A 14,909-nucleotide genomic window follows, 5' to 3' on the forward strand; every position below is an offset into this window, starting at 1 on the left:
CAAAGGGGATGTACCAGCTTGTGCTCACACCAGCAATGCAGGAGTGTTCCCTTTCCCCACAACCCCTCCAGCATAAATTATCATAAAGTCTATATATTATGATATTCTAGAGTAGCTTTTCTAATAATATAGGGGAATATTTGCAAGCAGAAACTAAGTACAGAAAGAATGATGAACTAGACAATGAAGAGGAAGAAACTGTCTGTCAAAGTACAAGATACACTTGAAAGAAAATAACATTTTGAATCCTATTACTTTGTGAAATGAACATATGCTAATTACATATCCATTAACTATTTTAAATAATCACAAAAACAAGCATACAGTAGAAACTGTAAACTGGCAAAATTATACTATAATTTCAGAATAAAATACTTTCTAAAAATTAACTATTTTAAATAAAGACAGACTTTCACAATATCAAAATCATTGTTCATATTTATCACCAATATTTGGTCATAACTATATAAAATTAGGTCAAAATCACTAAGAGGCACCCTATAAAGGACAAGGTTAAATAACTGTTCATTTTTATTTTTTGTTTTCACAGGGACAAAGTCTAGTTGGAAGAGAGCTTAAACAGTGCCTAGTTGGTTACTCAATAATGCTCCAAAGTACAAGAGGACAATTCTATGACCACATTATAAAACCTCTGTACTACCTGATCACACTTGTGCCAGTGGGAAGGCTAACCATGGATCTGGTCATGGGCTCAGTGCTCATTCTGACATGTCTGCTTCTGTTCTCATACTGAAAACGGAGTTGTAAGAGAGTGAAGCTATCTCCTGGACCGACTCCTCTGCCAATTATTGGCAATATCCACCAGATAGATGTAAAAAATGTTCACCAAGCCTTTACCAATGTAATTATACTTTATGCTTGACTGGCACTTTGTAAAGAGAGATAAAAGTGATGCTGCTTTCAAAGAAACTCTAGTACTAGAGAACATATTTTTTAAATGGATGTAGAGTGAAAAACAGTAAAGTTGTTTTTGTCTTTTCTGAGACTTGCCTGTAGTACTGCAGTTGGAATGAGTAATAAACAAGTTTTCAAATACTGCTTTCATAAACATTTTCTATTATTTTGACTAATGGTGAAGACTGAGGATTATAGTGATATTTTGTGATCTAACAAATAAATCTTGCCTAAAGATCAAAGTGCAGAACTAATTTCAGGTATGTGCTAATCAAATTACAACTAATAAAATATATGTGCAGTGGTGGCACATAACTTTAATTCCAGGATTTGGAAGACAAAGGCAGACAGACCTCTGTGAGTTCAAAGTCACCCTGGGCTACACTATACTGGTGCCATCCCAAAAAGAAACAGAGCCGTGTGGTAGTGGCTCACACCTTTAAATCAAGTACCAGGGAGATAGAGAAGGGAAGTGATATGGTTGGGCAGAGAGAGAACTCAAGGCGGGAGGAGACAAGAGCTTAGATGTACTCTGAACAGGCCTGAGGATACAGTCTGAGCATTCAGTCTGAGGATTCAGTCTGGAGATGCAGTTTGAGGTTCAAAAGACAGGATCACACCTTTGAATCTGAGGATTTTGCAGAGGTAAAAGTCCCTCTAGTGGCTGGCTGAACTGCTTCTCTGATCTCTCAGCTCTCACCCCCTAATATCTGACTCTAGGTGTTTAGTATTAAGGCCAATTGGAATTAGCATTACAATGAATATTATTTAAATGAGTCATAAATGTAGAGATATATTGTTCTTGGATTATTCATTCATGCCTTACTCTGTAGAATTAACTGGATCCTGATTAAAAGTAAAGTAATGGGCATGGAATCGCACAGGAAAAGGAAACCATAAACAGTGTTGCTTAGCTTATACTGTGGTTTCCCGATCTCCTTTGATTCCATACAAAGCCTATGCCTAGGACCAAAAATATTTCATGATGAGAATATTTTTTCTACAGTTCTGTATATTGTGGTGCAGCTTCTGTAACGCTTACTCTGTACTTTTGTAATAATAGATGAGGACTGAATTTGAACTCTTGTGCTGACCCAAGAGTTTAGATGTTTACCCTTCTTCACAGGTTTTGTAATTTTCAACAGAAAGTATTTCACAACTGGGTCCACAGAAATCATGTGACTATTGATGTCTATGTCAGTATGTAGTTAGCGTGAGAATGATCTGCATTATCCATAAAATGGATAAGAATAGTGTGGATTTGAAGGCTCTACTTCTTTGCATTAGAACCCAGGAAATGAGTGTGGAATTTTTACTTCAGGTACTTTGTGAACTATGACAAAGGAACTTGGTGAGTATCATAGTAAGGTGATTCCTTCTCTTTAGACTATAAGTGTCCTGGGATATTGCTGGAACCCAGAAGGTCATTTATATGTAACAATCATCATATTGAAAGGTATATACAAACTTCAAACTTAGTTTTTCTGCATAAATATTTTTTAACACAGTTCTATTACCAGTAAGAATAGGTAAACTACAGTGGCATTTTTAGAATATTTGTTTTCTATTATCATTACAGTTCTCTAAAATCTATGGCCCTGTGTTCACTCTGTATTTTGGCATGAAACCTACAGTGGTGTTACATGGCTATGAGGCAATAAAAGAAGCTCTCATAGGTCATGGTGAGGAGTTTAGTTGAAGAGGAAGTGTCCCAATGTTTCAGATGATTGCTAAAGACCTTGGTAAGTATGCATGTGCTTCTGTGTATACTGGGTAGTATACATAGTGAGGTGGAAGGTGGAAAGCAGAAGTCATGTTGCTCTTCATGAATAAGTTTTGGAATCTATACTGAGATCAGTCTGTTCCTTTATCTGTCTCTCATACATGCTCCCTAATCTTCTATTCCAATTTCTTTAGGCATTGGTTTTAGCAATGGAGATGCATGGAAAGAAACAAGGCACTTCTCACTCTTAACCTTGAGAAAACTGGGCATGGGGAAAAGGAGTATTGAAAACCAAATTCAAGAAGAAGCACAGTTCCTTGTGGAGGAACTGAAGAAAACCAATGGTAAGTGAAGGTTTATAATCTGACATTTATTTCTTCTACTATGTATATCTACATCAGTCAATTTTTCCCATCCTATTCAAAGCATTGTTTTCTAAAGAGATGTCATAGGTATGGGTCTCATGTTAATTTTCTACAGCAGTATGGAGCCATATATTCCTCTGATCAAAAATACTGTTTCTGTTTTCGGGCAGCAGCCCAGAACAGGGAACTCAGAATTTCCACATCCCTCCTACCCTTCCTGGTCATCCTGCAGGGGCTATACTGCCTGATACTTCCTCTCTCTTCCTATCCCACCCAGCTTGCATCCAGAACCCTCCTCCCCCCATCTGACTCCCTCCCCTCTTTGGCCACATAACATCTCCCAGCTCAACCTGTTCGGGTGCTGAGACCGAATCTGAATTGGGAGGGCAACTGGGAGGGCGGTAGTTCCTTTGTCTCAATAGCCTGCCTGCAGCAAGCAAGGTAGGCCCTTTGTTTACGAGATACCCAAGCAGCACGGAGATCTGATCTGGGCACCAGGAGAGCCATCATTGGGGTGAGTGAGTTTCTGACCCTTGGCAGCAGCCTGGAACAGGAGAGCCATCATTGGGGAGTGACATCATTGGGAAGGTACATCAGTGGGCAAGGGGACCTGATCCTGTAAAAGAAGATCCATAGGGGACCATTCAGAGGAAGAGATGGGCAGGCACCAATGCAAGAATTCACCCAACAATCTGAAAAACAACATGAAACCACCAAAACCCAGCGACCTCACAACAGGAGGACATGAACACCTTAATCAAGAAGAATTAGACAAAATATCTTTCTTTATGTCAAGAACAATGGCAATGGGTTTTTGATCCTACTGCACGTACTGGCTTTGGGGGAGCCTAGGCAGTTTGGATGCTCACTTTACTAGACCTGGATGGAGGTGGGTGGTCCTTGGACTTTCCACAGGTCAGGGAACCCTGATTGCTCTTCGACCTGATGAGGGAGGGGGAGGGGAAGGGAAATGGGAGGCGGTGGAAGGGGAGAGGCAGAAATCATTAATAAATAAATTTAAAAAAAGAAGTAGAAAAAATTGACTTTATGAAAGTGATAGAGGCCCTTAAACAGCATGTAAAGAACACCCTTAAAGAAATGGATGAGAAGCATAAGAGAAAGTTTGAAGAATTGAATAAATCAGTAAATGATACCCTAGGAAAACAAGGAAAAACAATCAAGCATATAATGGAAACAGTTCAAGACTTGAAAACTGAAATGGAGAGGAGGAAGAAAACACAAACAGAGGGCCGCCTGGACATGGAAAATCTAGGTAAATGAATAGAGACTACAGAAACAAACATAACCAACCAAATACAAGAGATAGAAGAGTCTCAGATTCTGAAGACACCATAGAGAAAATAAACGCACTGATCAAAGAAAACAGCAAATCCAACAAACTCTTATCACAAAATATTCAGTAAATCTGGGATACAATAAAAAGACCAAACCTAAGAATAATAGGAGTAGAAGAAGGAGAAGAGGAGCAGCTCAATGGTCCAGAAAATATATTTAATAAAATTATAGAAGAAAACTTTCCCAACTTAAAGAAAGGTTCAAGAAGCATAAAGTACAGCAAATAGACTGGATCAAAGAGACTATGAATGCAAGCCCAGACTACTATATGCAGCCAAGCATTCGTTAACTATAATGGAGAAAACAAAATTTTCCAGGATAAAAACAAATTTAAACAATACGTAGCCACAAATTCAGCCATAAGAAAGTAATAGAAGGAGAACCACTAACCAAGGAGTCCAACAATGACCACAATAACTCAGACATCTAGAGACCCTTCACCAGCACAACCCGAAGAAGGAATACACAGAAACTCTACTAACAAAAGTGATCGGAGTTACCAACCACTGGTCATTAATATCACTTAATGTAAATGGACTCAACTCACCTATAAAAAGGGACAGGCTAAGAGATTGGATACGAAAACAGGATCCAACATTCTGCTGTTTACAAGAAACACACCTCAACCACAAAGACAGGCACCTACTCAGAGTAAAGGGCTGGAAAAGGCTTATCAAGCAAATGGACCTAGAAACAAGCAGGTGTGGCCATACTAATTTCTAACAAATTTGACTTCAAACTTAAATCAATCAGAAGAGATTGAGAGGGACATTATATACTCATATCAGGAACAAATCATCAGGATGAAGTCTCAATCTTGAATATCTATGCCCCTAATATAAAAGAACCCATGTACGTAAAAGAAACATTGCTAAAACTCAAGCCCGTCATCAAACCGCACACACTAATAGTAGGAGACTTCAACACTCCTCTCTCACCAATGGACAAGTCAATCAGACAGAAACCTAACAAAGAAATAAGAGAATTAATGAAGGTAATGAATCAAATGGACTTAACAGACATCTATAGAACATTCCACCCAAATAGGAAAGAACATACCTTCTTCTCTGCAGCGCATGGAACCTTCTCGGAAACTGACCACATACTCGGTAACAAAGCAAACTTCCAGAGATACAAAAAAATATTAGTAACCACCTGTGTCTTATCAGATCACCATAGATTAAAGTTGGAATTCAACAACAATGCTACCCCCAGAAAGCCTACAAACTCTTGGAAACTGAACAGTCAACTGCTGAACCACATCTGGAACAAGGAAGAAATAAAGAAAGAAAATAAAGCCTTCCTTGAATTTAATGAAAATAAAGAAACAACATACTCAAACTTATGGGACACTATGAAAGCTGTCCTAAGAAGAAAGTTCATAGCACTAAGTGCCCACTTATTGAAAACAGAGAAAGCACACGTTGGAGACTTAACAGCCCACCTGAAAGCTCTAGAAAAAAAAGAAGCAGACTCACCTAGGAGGAGTAGAAGACTGGAAATAATCAAACTGAGGGCAAAATAGAATCACAGAAAACAATCCAAAGAATCAATGAAACAAAAAGCTGGTTCCTGGAGAAAATCAACAAGATTGACAAACCCCTATCCAAACTAATCAAATGGCAGAGAGAGAATATGCAAATTAATAAGATCAGAAATGAAAGGGGGATATAACCGCAGACACAGAGGAAATTCAGAGAATCATTAGATCTTACTACAAAAGCCTGTATGCCACAAAACTGGAAAATGTAAAAGAAATGAACACTTTTTGAGATAAATACCATATACCAAAGTTAAACCAGGACCAGGTGGACAATCTAAATATACCTCTTAATCGGGAAGAATTAGAAGCGGTTATCAAAAACCTCCCTACCAAAAAAAAGCCCAGGACCAGATGGATTCAATGCGGAATTCTACCAGAACTTCCAAGAAGACCTAATACCCATACTCCTTAATGTATTTCACAATATAGAAACAGAAGAGGCATTGCCAAATTCCTTTTATGAAGCTATGATTACCCTGGTACCAAAACCACACAAAGATTCAACCAAGAAAGAGAATTATATGCCAATCTCACTCATGAACATCAACGCAAAAATCCTCAATAAAATACTGGCAAACCGAATCCAAGAACACATTAGAAAAATTATTTTGATCTAGTAGTCTTCATCCCAGAGATGCAGGGCTGGTTCAACATACGAAAATCTATCAATGTAATCCATCATATAAATAAACTGAAAGAAAAAAAACATATGACCATTTCATTAGATGCTGAAAAAGCATTTGACAAAATTCAACATCCCTTTATGATAAAAGTCTTGGAGAGATTAGGGATATAATAGACATACCTAAATATAATAAAAGCTATTTACAGCAAGCTGACAGCAAACATCAAATTAAACGGAGAGAAACTCAACGCCATCCCACTAAAATCAGGAACACGACAACACTGTCCACTCTCTCCATACCTCTTCAATATAGTGCTTGAAATTCTAGCAATAGCAATAAGACAACATAAGGGGATCAAGGAGATTTGAATTGGAAAGGAAGAAGTGAAACTTTTGTTATTTGCAGATGATATGAGAGTGTAACTAAGCAACCCCCAAAACTCCACCAAAGAACTTCTACAGCTGATAAACACCTTTAGTAATGTGGCAGGATAAAGATCAACTCCAAAAAATCTGTTGCTCTCCTATACAGAAAGGATATGGAAGCAGAGAGGGAAATCAGAGAAGCATCACTTTTCACCAGAGCCACAAACAGCATAAAATATCTTGGGGTAACTCTAACCAAGGAAGTGAAAGACCTATTTGACAAGAGCTTTAAGGCATTGAAGAAAGAAATTGAAGAGGATATTGGAAAATGGAAGGATCTCCCTTGCTCTTGGATTGGGAGGATCAACATTGTAAAAATGGCAATTCTACCAAAGGCAATTTATAGATTCAATGCAATCCCCATCAAGGTCCCATCAAAATTCTTCACAGATCTTGAGAGGACAATAATCAACTTTATATGGAAAAACAAAAAACCCAGGATAGCCAAAACAATCTTATACAATAAAGGAACTTCTGGAGGTATTACCATCCCTGACATAACACTCTATTACAGAGCTACAGTAATGAAAACAGCGTGGTATTGGCATAAAAACAGAGAAGTCGACCAATGGAGTAGTATAGAAAACCCGGATTGTAACCCACAAACCTATGAACACCTGATTTAAGATAAAGGAGCTAAAAGTATACAATGGAAGAAAGAAAGCATCTTCAACAAATGGTGCTGGCACAACTGGTTGTCAACATGTAGAAGAATGAAAATAGACCCATATCTGTCACCATGCATAAAACTCAAGTCCAAATGGATCAAAGACCTCAATATCAGGCTGAACACACTGAACCTAGTAGAAGAGAAAGTGGGAAGTACTCTTCAACAGATGGGCACATGAGATCGCCCAGCAGCACAGACATTAAGGGCAACATTGAATTAATCGGACCTACTAAAACTGAGAAGCTTCTGTAAAGCAAAGGACACTGTCACTAAGACAAAAAGGCAACCTACTTACTGGGAGAAGGTCTTTACCAACCCTGCAACAGACAAAGGTCTGATCTCCAAAATATATAGAGAACTCAAGAAACTAGACTTTCAAATGCTAATTAACCCAATTAAAAAATGGGGCACTGAAATGAACAGAGAATTCTCAACAGAAGATGTTCAAATGGCCAAAAGACACTTAAGGTCATGCTCAACCTCCTTAGCCATCAGGGAAATGCAAATCAAAACAACTTTGAGATATTATCTTACACCTGTCAGAATGGCTAAAATCAAAAACACCAATGAGGGCTGGAGAGATGGCTCAGTGGTTAAGAGCACTGGCTGCTCTTCCATAGGTCCTGAGTTCAATTCCCAGCAACCACATGGTGGCTCACAGCCATCTATAATGAGATCTGGTGCCCTCTTCTGGCCTGCAGGCACACACAGAAGGAACGTTGTATACATAATAAATAAATAAATAAATCTAAAAAAAAAGAAAGAAAACAAACTATCCTTTAAAAAAAAACAAAAACAAAACAAAACAAAAACCAAAAACACCAATGATAGCCTTTGCTGGAGAGGCTGTGGAGGAAGGGGTACCCTCATCCATTGCTGGTGGGAATGTAAACTTGTGAAACTACTTTGGAAATCAGTGTTTCGGTTTCTCAGGAAATTTGGGATCAACCTACCCCTGGATCCAGCAATACCACTCCTGGGAATATACCCAAGAGATGCCCTGTCATATTACAAAAGCATTTGTTCCACTATGTTCATAGCCACATTATTTGTAATAGCCAGAACCTGGAAACAACCTAGATGCCCTTCAATGGAAGAATGGATGAAGAAAGTGTGGAATATGTACATATTAGAATACCACTCAGCGGTAAAAAACAATGACTTCTCGAATTTTGCATGCAAATGGAAATAGAAAACACTATCCTGAGTGAGGTAACCCAGACCCAAAAAGAAGAACATGGGATGTACTCACTCATAATTGGTTTCTAGCCATAAATAAACGACATTGAGTCTATAATTTTTGATCCTAAAGAAGCTAAATAAGAAGGTGAACCCAAAGAAAAACATATAGTTATCCTCCTGGATATGAGAAGTAGACAAGATTGCCTAGCAAAAATTGGGATCTTGTGGGAGGGGTGGGATAGGGGTAACGGGAGATGGGGAGAGAAATGTGAGAAGGGGAGGATGGGGGAAACTTTGGGAATTGGGATGGCTGGGATAAAGGAAGGATGGTTATGGGAGCAGGGAAGCATATATCTTAATTAAGGGATCCAGCTTAGGGTAGGCAGGAGACCTGAACCTAGAGGGGCTCCCTGGTGCCCAGGGCAATGTCCCCAGTTAGTTTCTTGGGCAGCTGAGGATAAGGAACGTGAAATGGCCCTATCCTATAACCACACTGATGAATATCTTGCATAACACCATAGAACCTTCATCGGAGGATGGATGCAAATAGAGACAGAGACCCACTTGGAGCACTAGAATAAGCTCCCGTGATGGGTGAGTGTCATATATCAATCTGTTGATTTCATTGGTTAAGCAATAAAGAAACTGCTTGGCCCTCATAGGTTAAAACATAGATGGGTGGAGAAAACAGAACAGAATGCTGGGAGAAAGAAGGTGAGTCAGTGAGTCGCCATGATTCTCCTACTCCAGACAGACACAGGTTAAGATCATTCTTGGTAAGCCAGCTTGTGGGCTACACAGATTATAAGAAATGGGCTAGTCCAGGTGCGAGAGTTAGCCGAGAAAAGGCTAGTTATAATGGGCCAAGCGGTGTTTAAAAGAATACAGTTTCCGTGTAATTATTTCGGGTAAAGCTAGCCATGTGGGCAGCCGGGTGCTAGGGATGCAGCCCGCTTCTCCTACTACAACAGAGTGGCGCCCAGACGTGATGGACTAAATCCACGTAAAAACCTGAGAAGGCTTAAAAATAAGGTTAAGAGAGTTTAACACAGATTTTTGCTGTTTGTTGGTGGCATGCTGTAGAGAGATTTCCTGATTTGGCAACAGCAGCAGAAAAAACGCTGTGTCATTTTAAGGGCAGCTTCTTGGGGCTGTGCTGCCAGCGTGAACTCTGGCTTTAAAGCATTTCAATGGATTTTATGGGACTGGATGTTTGTGTTCCTGCTTGGGATCGAAAGCAGAGTTCTCTGAGATCGTGCTAATGGCTCAGTGCTTCCGCCCGCACCTGGGCAGACTGCAGAATCAGGCTTAGGCAGGCAGAAGAGCATGGCAGAAGAGACCGGTTTTCAGACTGTGCAGTGCTCTGTGTGTCAGATTTGGTTGTAACTTGGATAAAAAGAGTTTCTGTGCTGCACGCTCAGTCTCAAAATTAAACTGCTGAGTGTGGCTCCAATGTGGACTTGCTGTGTGCCTGGAACTGTGCTCAGCTCAGGGGCACCAAATGGATCTGAGGCAGGAGAGGCTGCTCCATGCTGAACTGTGCTGACCTCAGGTAGGAACTGCCATAATTACCATAATAACAGCGCAGTTAAGGTTTAGACTTGGCAGTAAACAGGCAGTACCGTATTACCCCTATGTGGTGCAACTTAAGTTTTTAAGAATGCTTAACATTTTAAGAAATGCTCCTGGATAGTAAAAAAAAAAAAAAATGTTACAGATTCACAATAAAATAGATTCAGACATAAAAGACCACACTGTTGGATGAATGTACGTAGGCTTGAGAGAGAGAAGAAAAAGAATATAGAGAATAAAATTAATGGTTAAAAAAAAGGTAAAGTCTTTAAAGAGACAGGGTACAGATAGTTATAGATTAAGAGAAATAAAGTAAAAATAAGCCACGTAAAAATGGAAAATTCACAGAGAGTCTGGATTATGTACATTGTGTTTTCTTTAAAATTTTTGACTGTGAAGGAGCTAAGTACAGAGAGACATTTCATTGCATGGGCTGCCAAGCTAAACCAGAATGGATATAAGGGTATTACGAATTCAAAATTTGGGTCTAAGGATATGATGCTTTGGAGAGGGTCTTCTTTCGTTTTCACAGAGGACCAGACCCTGTGGATTGCATCTATCCCGATATGGTATGATAGACCACAACCTCCTGAAAAGTTTCTGTGAACACCCTCAAAAAATTACTTCATTCAACTGCCAACTGAGATAAACCTGGCACACAGGTTACACCCTAAATGATCTGATTAACAGCGCCCCCATTCAGCAGGAAGCAGTTTGGAGAGAAAAAAACTGTGCCCATGTTCCCAAAATATTGTTTATAAATGTTCTTTTACATTTAAAGGGGGAAATGATATAGGTATGAATAATTTGCATTGGTGTGGATTTTAAGGTCAATTTTGCTATATGTATATGTATTTCTGCTCTTGATTAAGATATTGTGATTGTGTAGTTCATAAAAAATGTAATGTATAATTAAGAAATATAGGTTAATGGATAATCATCAGTAATAGTCAAGCTTGTAGTCATGTTAGTTAGATTTTCTAGATATATAGAGATACATTTCAGTTAGATAGACATTCTTCATATCTTTCAAAGACTGCAGAATATGGTATTTAATGTTTTAATAACTTAGGGCTTTTCATGACAATGAGATACAACTGCTCCTGGCAGCACCAATCAACTTCAAGAAGAAGATGGGCATCGAAGAGGATCCTTATGGAGTTTGATAGCTATTTGGGCAAGAAACTGTTCTTGCCTGGACTGTTGCATAAACTGGACAAAGAGAACCTGCAGAGAGAGGACTGCTGAACTTGCCTAAAGGTGAGATGGTCTTTCGGGGTTCCTGACTCATGAAAGAGTCTGCGAGACATTCTGCAGGACACAGCAGAAAGTGACTGAACTGTCTTTGGAATTTCCTGCTTCATGGAAATGTCTGCTGGGTACTATGGGCCTGAAGGCTGAAGATGGATGCCCCAACGGTACAAAAGAACTTTGGGTGACTGTCCAGGCAGCGAGATGTCTCTGTCATTTCTAGAGTTTTCTTATTTCTTGTTTACTTAGGTAGTATTATATCCTTCTGGAGTCTTTGATGGAATTGAAGAATGAATAGATAGTTATAGTTTTCCTTAGTTATGATAAAATATAAAATAGATATAAATATTGTAACTGTAATTCTTGCTTGATAACTGTTTTGCTATATGTAATTTTGCTATGTTAAAGTTAAAGCCTTCCTTTTTTTGTTTAAACAGAAAAAGGGGAAGTGATGGGGGAGTGTCATATATTAATCTGTTGATTTCATTGGTTAAGCAATAAAGAAACTGCTTGGCCCTCATAGGTTAAAACATAGATGGGTGGAGAAAACAGAACAGAATGCTGGGAGAAAGAAGCTGAGTCAGTGAGTCGCCATGATTCTCCCACTCCAGACAGACGCAGGTTAAGATCATTCCTGGTAAGCCAGCTTGTGGGCTACACAGATTATAAGAAATGGGCTAGTCCAGGTGCAAGAGTTAGCCGAGAAAAGGCTAGATATAATGGGCCAAGCGGTGTTTAAAAGAATACAGTTTCCGTGTAATTATTTCGGGTAAAGCTAGCCATGTGGGTGGCCGGGTGCCGGGACGCAGCCCGCTGCTCCTACTACTACACTCCCAAGGTCCCAATGAGGAGCAGAAGGAGAGAGAACATGAGCAAGGAAGTCGGGACCTTGAGGGGTGCACCCACCCACTGAGACAGAGGGACTGATCTATTGCGAGCTCACCAAGGCCAGCTGGACTGTGACTGAAAAAGCATGGGATAAAACCCGACTCTCTGAACAATGAGGACTGATGGGAAGCCAAAGACAATGGCACTGGGGTTTGATCCTACTTCATGTGCTGGCTTTGTGGGAGCCTAGCCAGTTTAGATGCTCACCTTCCTAGACCTAGATGGAGCGGGGAGGATCTTGAACTTTCCACAATGCAGGGAACCCTGACTGCTCTTCGGACTGGAGAGGGATGGGGAAAGGAGTGGGGGGAGGGGGAGTGGTGTGGGAGGAAGGGGAGGGAAATGGGAGGTTGGGAGGAGGCGGAATTTTTTTTTTTATTTTTCAATAAAAAAACGAAAAGAAATATACAAAAAAAAAAAAGAACCTCATTCTGCAGAGATCCAGTAATTTCTCTAGAGCAGACATTCTGAGTTTGCAAGCATTTCATACTGCCCGTGTGAAGCACAAATTCTAGCTGTTCTTAATAAAAAAAAATCTGGAGTCAGATGTGAGGGAGTAAAAGCTGAGAGATCAACGAAGCAGTGCAGCGCGACTAGCATGACCTTTCACCTCTACTGATGCTCAGACCAAAAGGGCGATTCTGTTCTCAAACTGTACCCTCTTACTGACCTACAGACAGCATCGTCTGATTGACTGCTTTAGATTGCATCTCCATACTGCACTGAACTCTCGTCTCGTCTCCTCCTGACTTATATTCCTCTTTCTGCCCAGTCATATCCTTCCTGTCTCTACTTCCCCAGTGCTAGGATTAAAGGTGTGGAACTCCCAGATCCTGGGATTAAAGGTATGAGTCACCACCACCTGGCTTCTATTGGCTTAACTCTGAGCTCTGATCTTCAGGGAAGCTTTATTTGTTAAAACACAAACAAAATATCACTACATCCGTGTGTTACACAGCTGCCATATCGTCTCTGACCGCAGGTGCCTAGCAACGGTGCCATCCTCCATGACATTGTTTTTCCTGCTAAATTGAGAGAGGGGGGAGTAAGTTAAAAATAACAAAGTGTTATTTGAACCCGCCAATCTCGTGTCAGGCCTTTGTCTTAGCTTTTCTCTTACTTAGGAGACTCTAGTGTTTTCAAGACCATGCTTGCTTTTCATTATCTAGAACTTTGCTGCCATTTTATAGGCATCAATATCATAGATTTAATGATTGAGTATATGTTTTGGTGGGTGAACCCATGTGTAATTGGGTGCACTCTCCAATGTCTGAGTTTGTACAAGCTGGAAGCCAACCTCGGGTATTTTCCTCTATTTCATTTACTTTTTGAGGCCAGGTCTCTCATGAACCTGAAGCTTTTTCTTTTGAAAAGACTGGCTGAACTCCAGGCCCCCAATATTTTTCTATCTTCACTCCCCCGGCACTGGGATTATAAATGTTTACTACCATACGTGGCCTTTACATGTGTGCTGGGGATTTGAACTCAGGGCCTCATGTTGGAGCAAGCAAGTAGATATTTGATGAGTTGTTCTGTACATGGGTTGATTACCTCTCTTTCCACATTGGAAGGTTTGTGCTGATAGAATGAAACTTGTTATATTCACTGCAGAATTCTGTAAAGGGAACAAATAATAAAATAATGTTTATTATTATAAACATTAATAATACATTAAAAATACTGTTTTCCTTTGCTTATCATCTCACCACAATACAATTTCCAATAACAATAGTTACTAAGAAAACATAAGAATCCTAGAAAAGATTGTATTAGCTTTCTTTGCATCACCTTTCTTTTCTTCACTTTTCCTTTCTTTCTTGAACAGCAATGGTCTAGACTGCTTCTCTTAAGTGTCTAAGGGTCCTTCTTGTATTATGTTTGTAGTTTTTGGCAACTGTGGTATGATGTAATAATTTTATTTCTCATTGAGTGTAGTAGAATTTTTTTGATTAGGGAATCTCAGCTATTTGCACAGTATCAAAATGATATTGTTATTTCTTCTTGCATAACATTTAGTGGTTTGATTTATGACCTTAATAAAACGTGTTTGAACACTAATATTCAAAATAAATGTACACTTGTAAATAACTAAACTTAGTAGTTTTACTTAAAAACTTGGCATTGTTGGCTCTCTAGCATTTCCCTGTGTGTATTCAGTCTTCATGTCATTTTCCCCTTTAAGTGTTTGCGTTAGAAAAGGGATGGTTGTTACTTTGCCAACACTCTGGATGCTACTCGCCTGTTGCTTGTAAAGGAAGAATCTTCTTACGTCTGTGCAGTTCTAAATGAATTTGTTTTAGATTTTTGTTCCAAATATAATAAAAGACTGGCTATTAAATTTTTAAATTTGAATGGCATGCACACTTACAATAACAATCTCAAAGTCTTACCTT

General features: G+C 39.4%; 1 pseudogene; it reads left to right on the forward strand.

Moving 5' to 3' along the window:
• The first annotated feature begins 694 nt into the window (after positions 1-694).
• LOC121454104 lies at positions 695-14,426 on the forward strand (annotated as a pseudogene).
• Positions 14,427-14,909: the final 483 nt, after the last annotated feature.

Source organism: Microtus oregoni, unplaced genomic scaffold (genome assembly GCF_018167655.1).
Source record: "Microtus oregoni isolate MIOR12 unplaced genomic scaffold, Mior012 000012F_ref0000307, whole genome shotgun sequence".
In the NCBI taxonomy this organism is placed as follows: Eukaryota; Metazoa; Chordata; class Mammalia; order Rodentia; family Cricetidae; genus Microtus; species Microtus oregoni.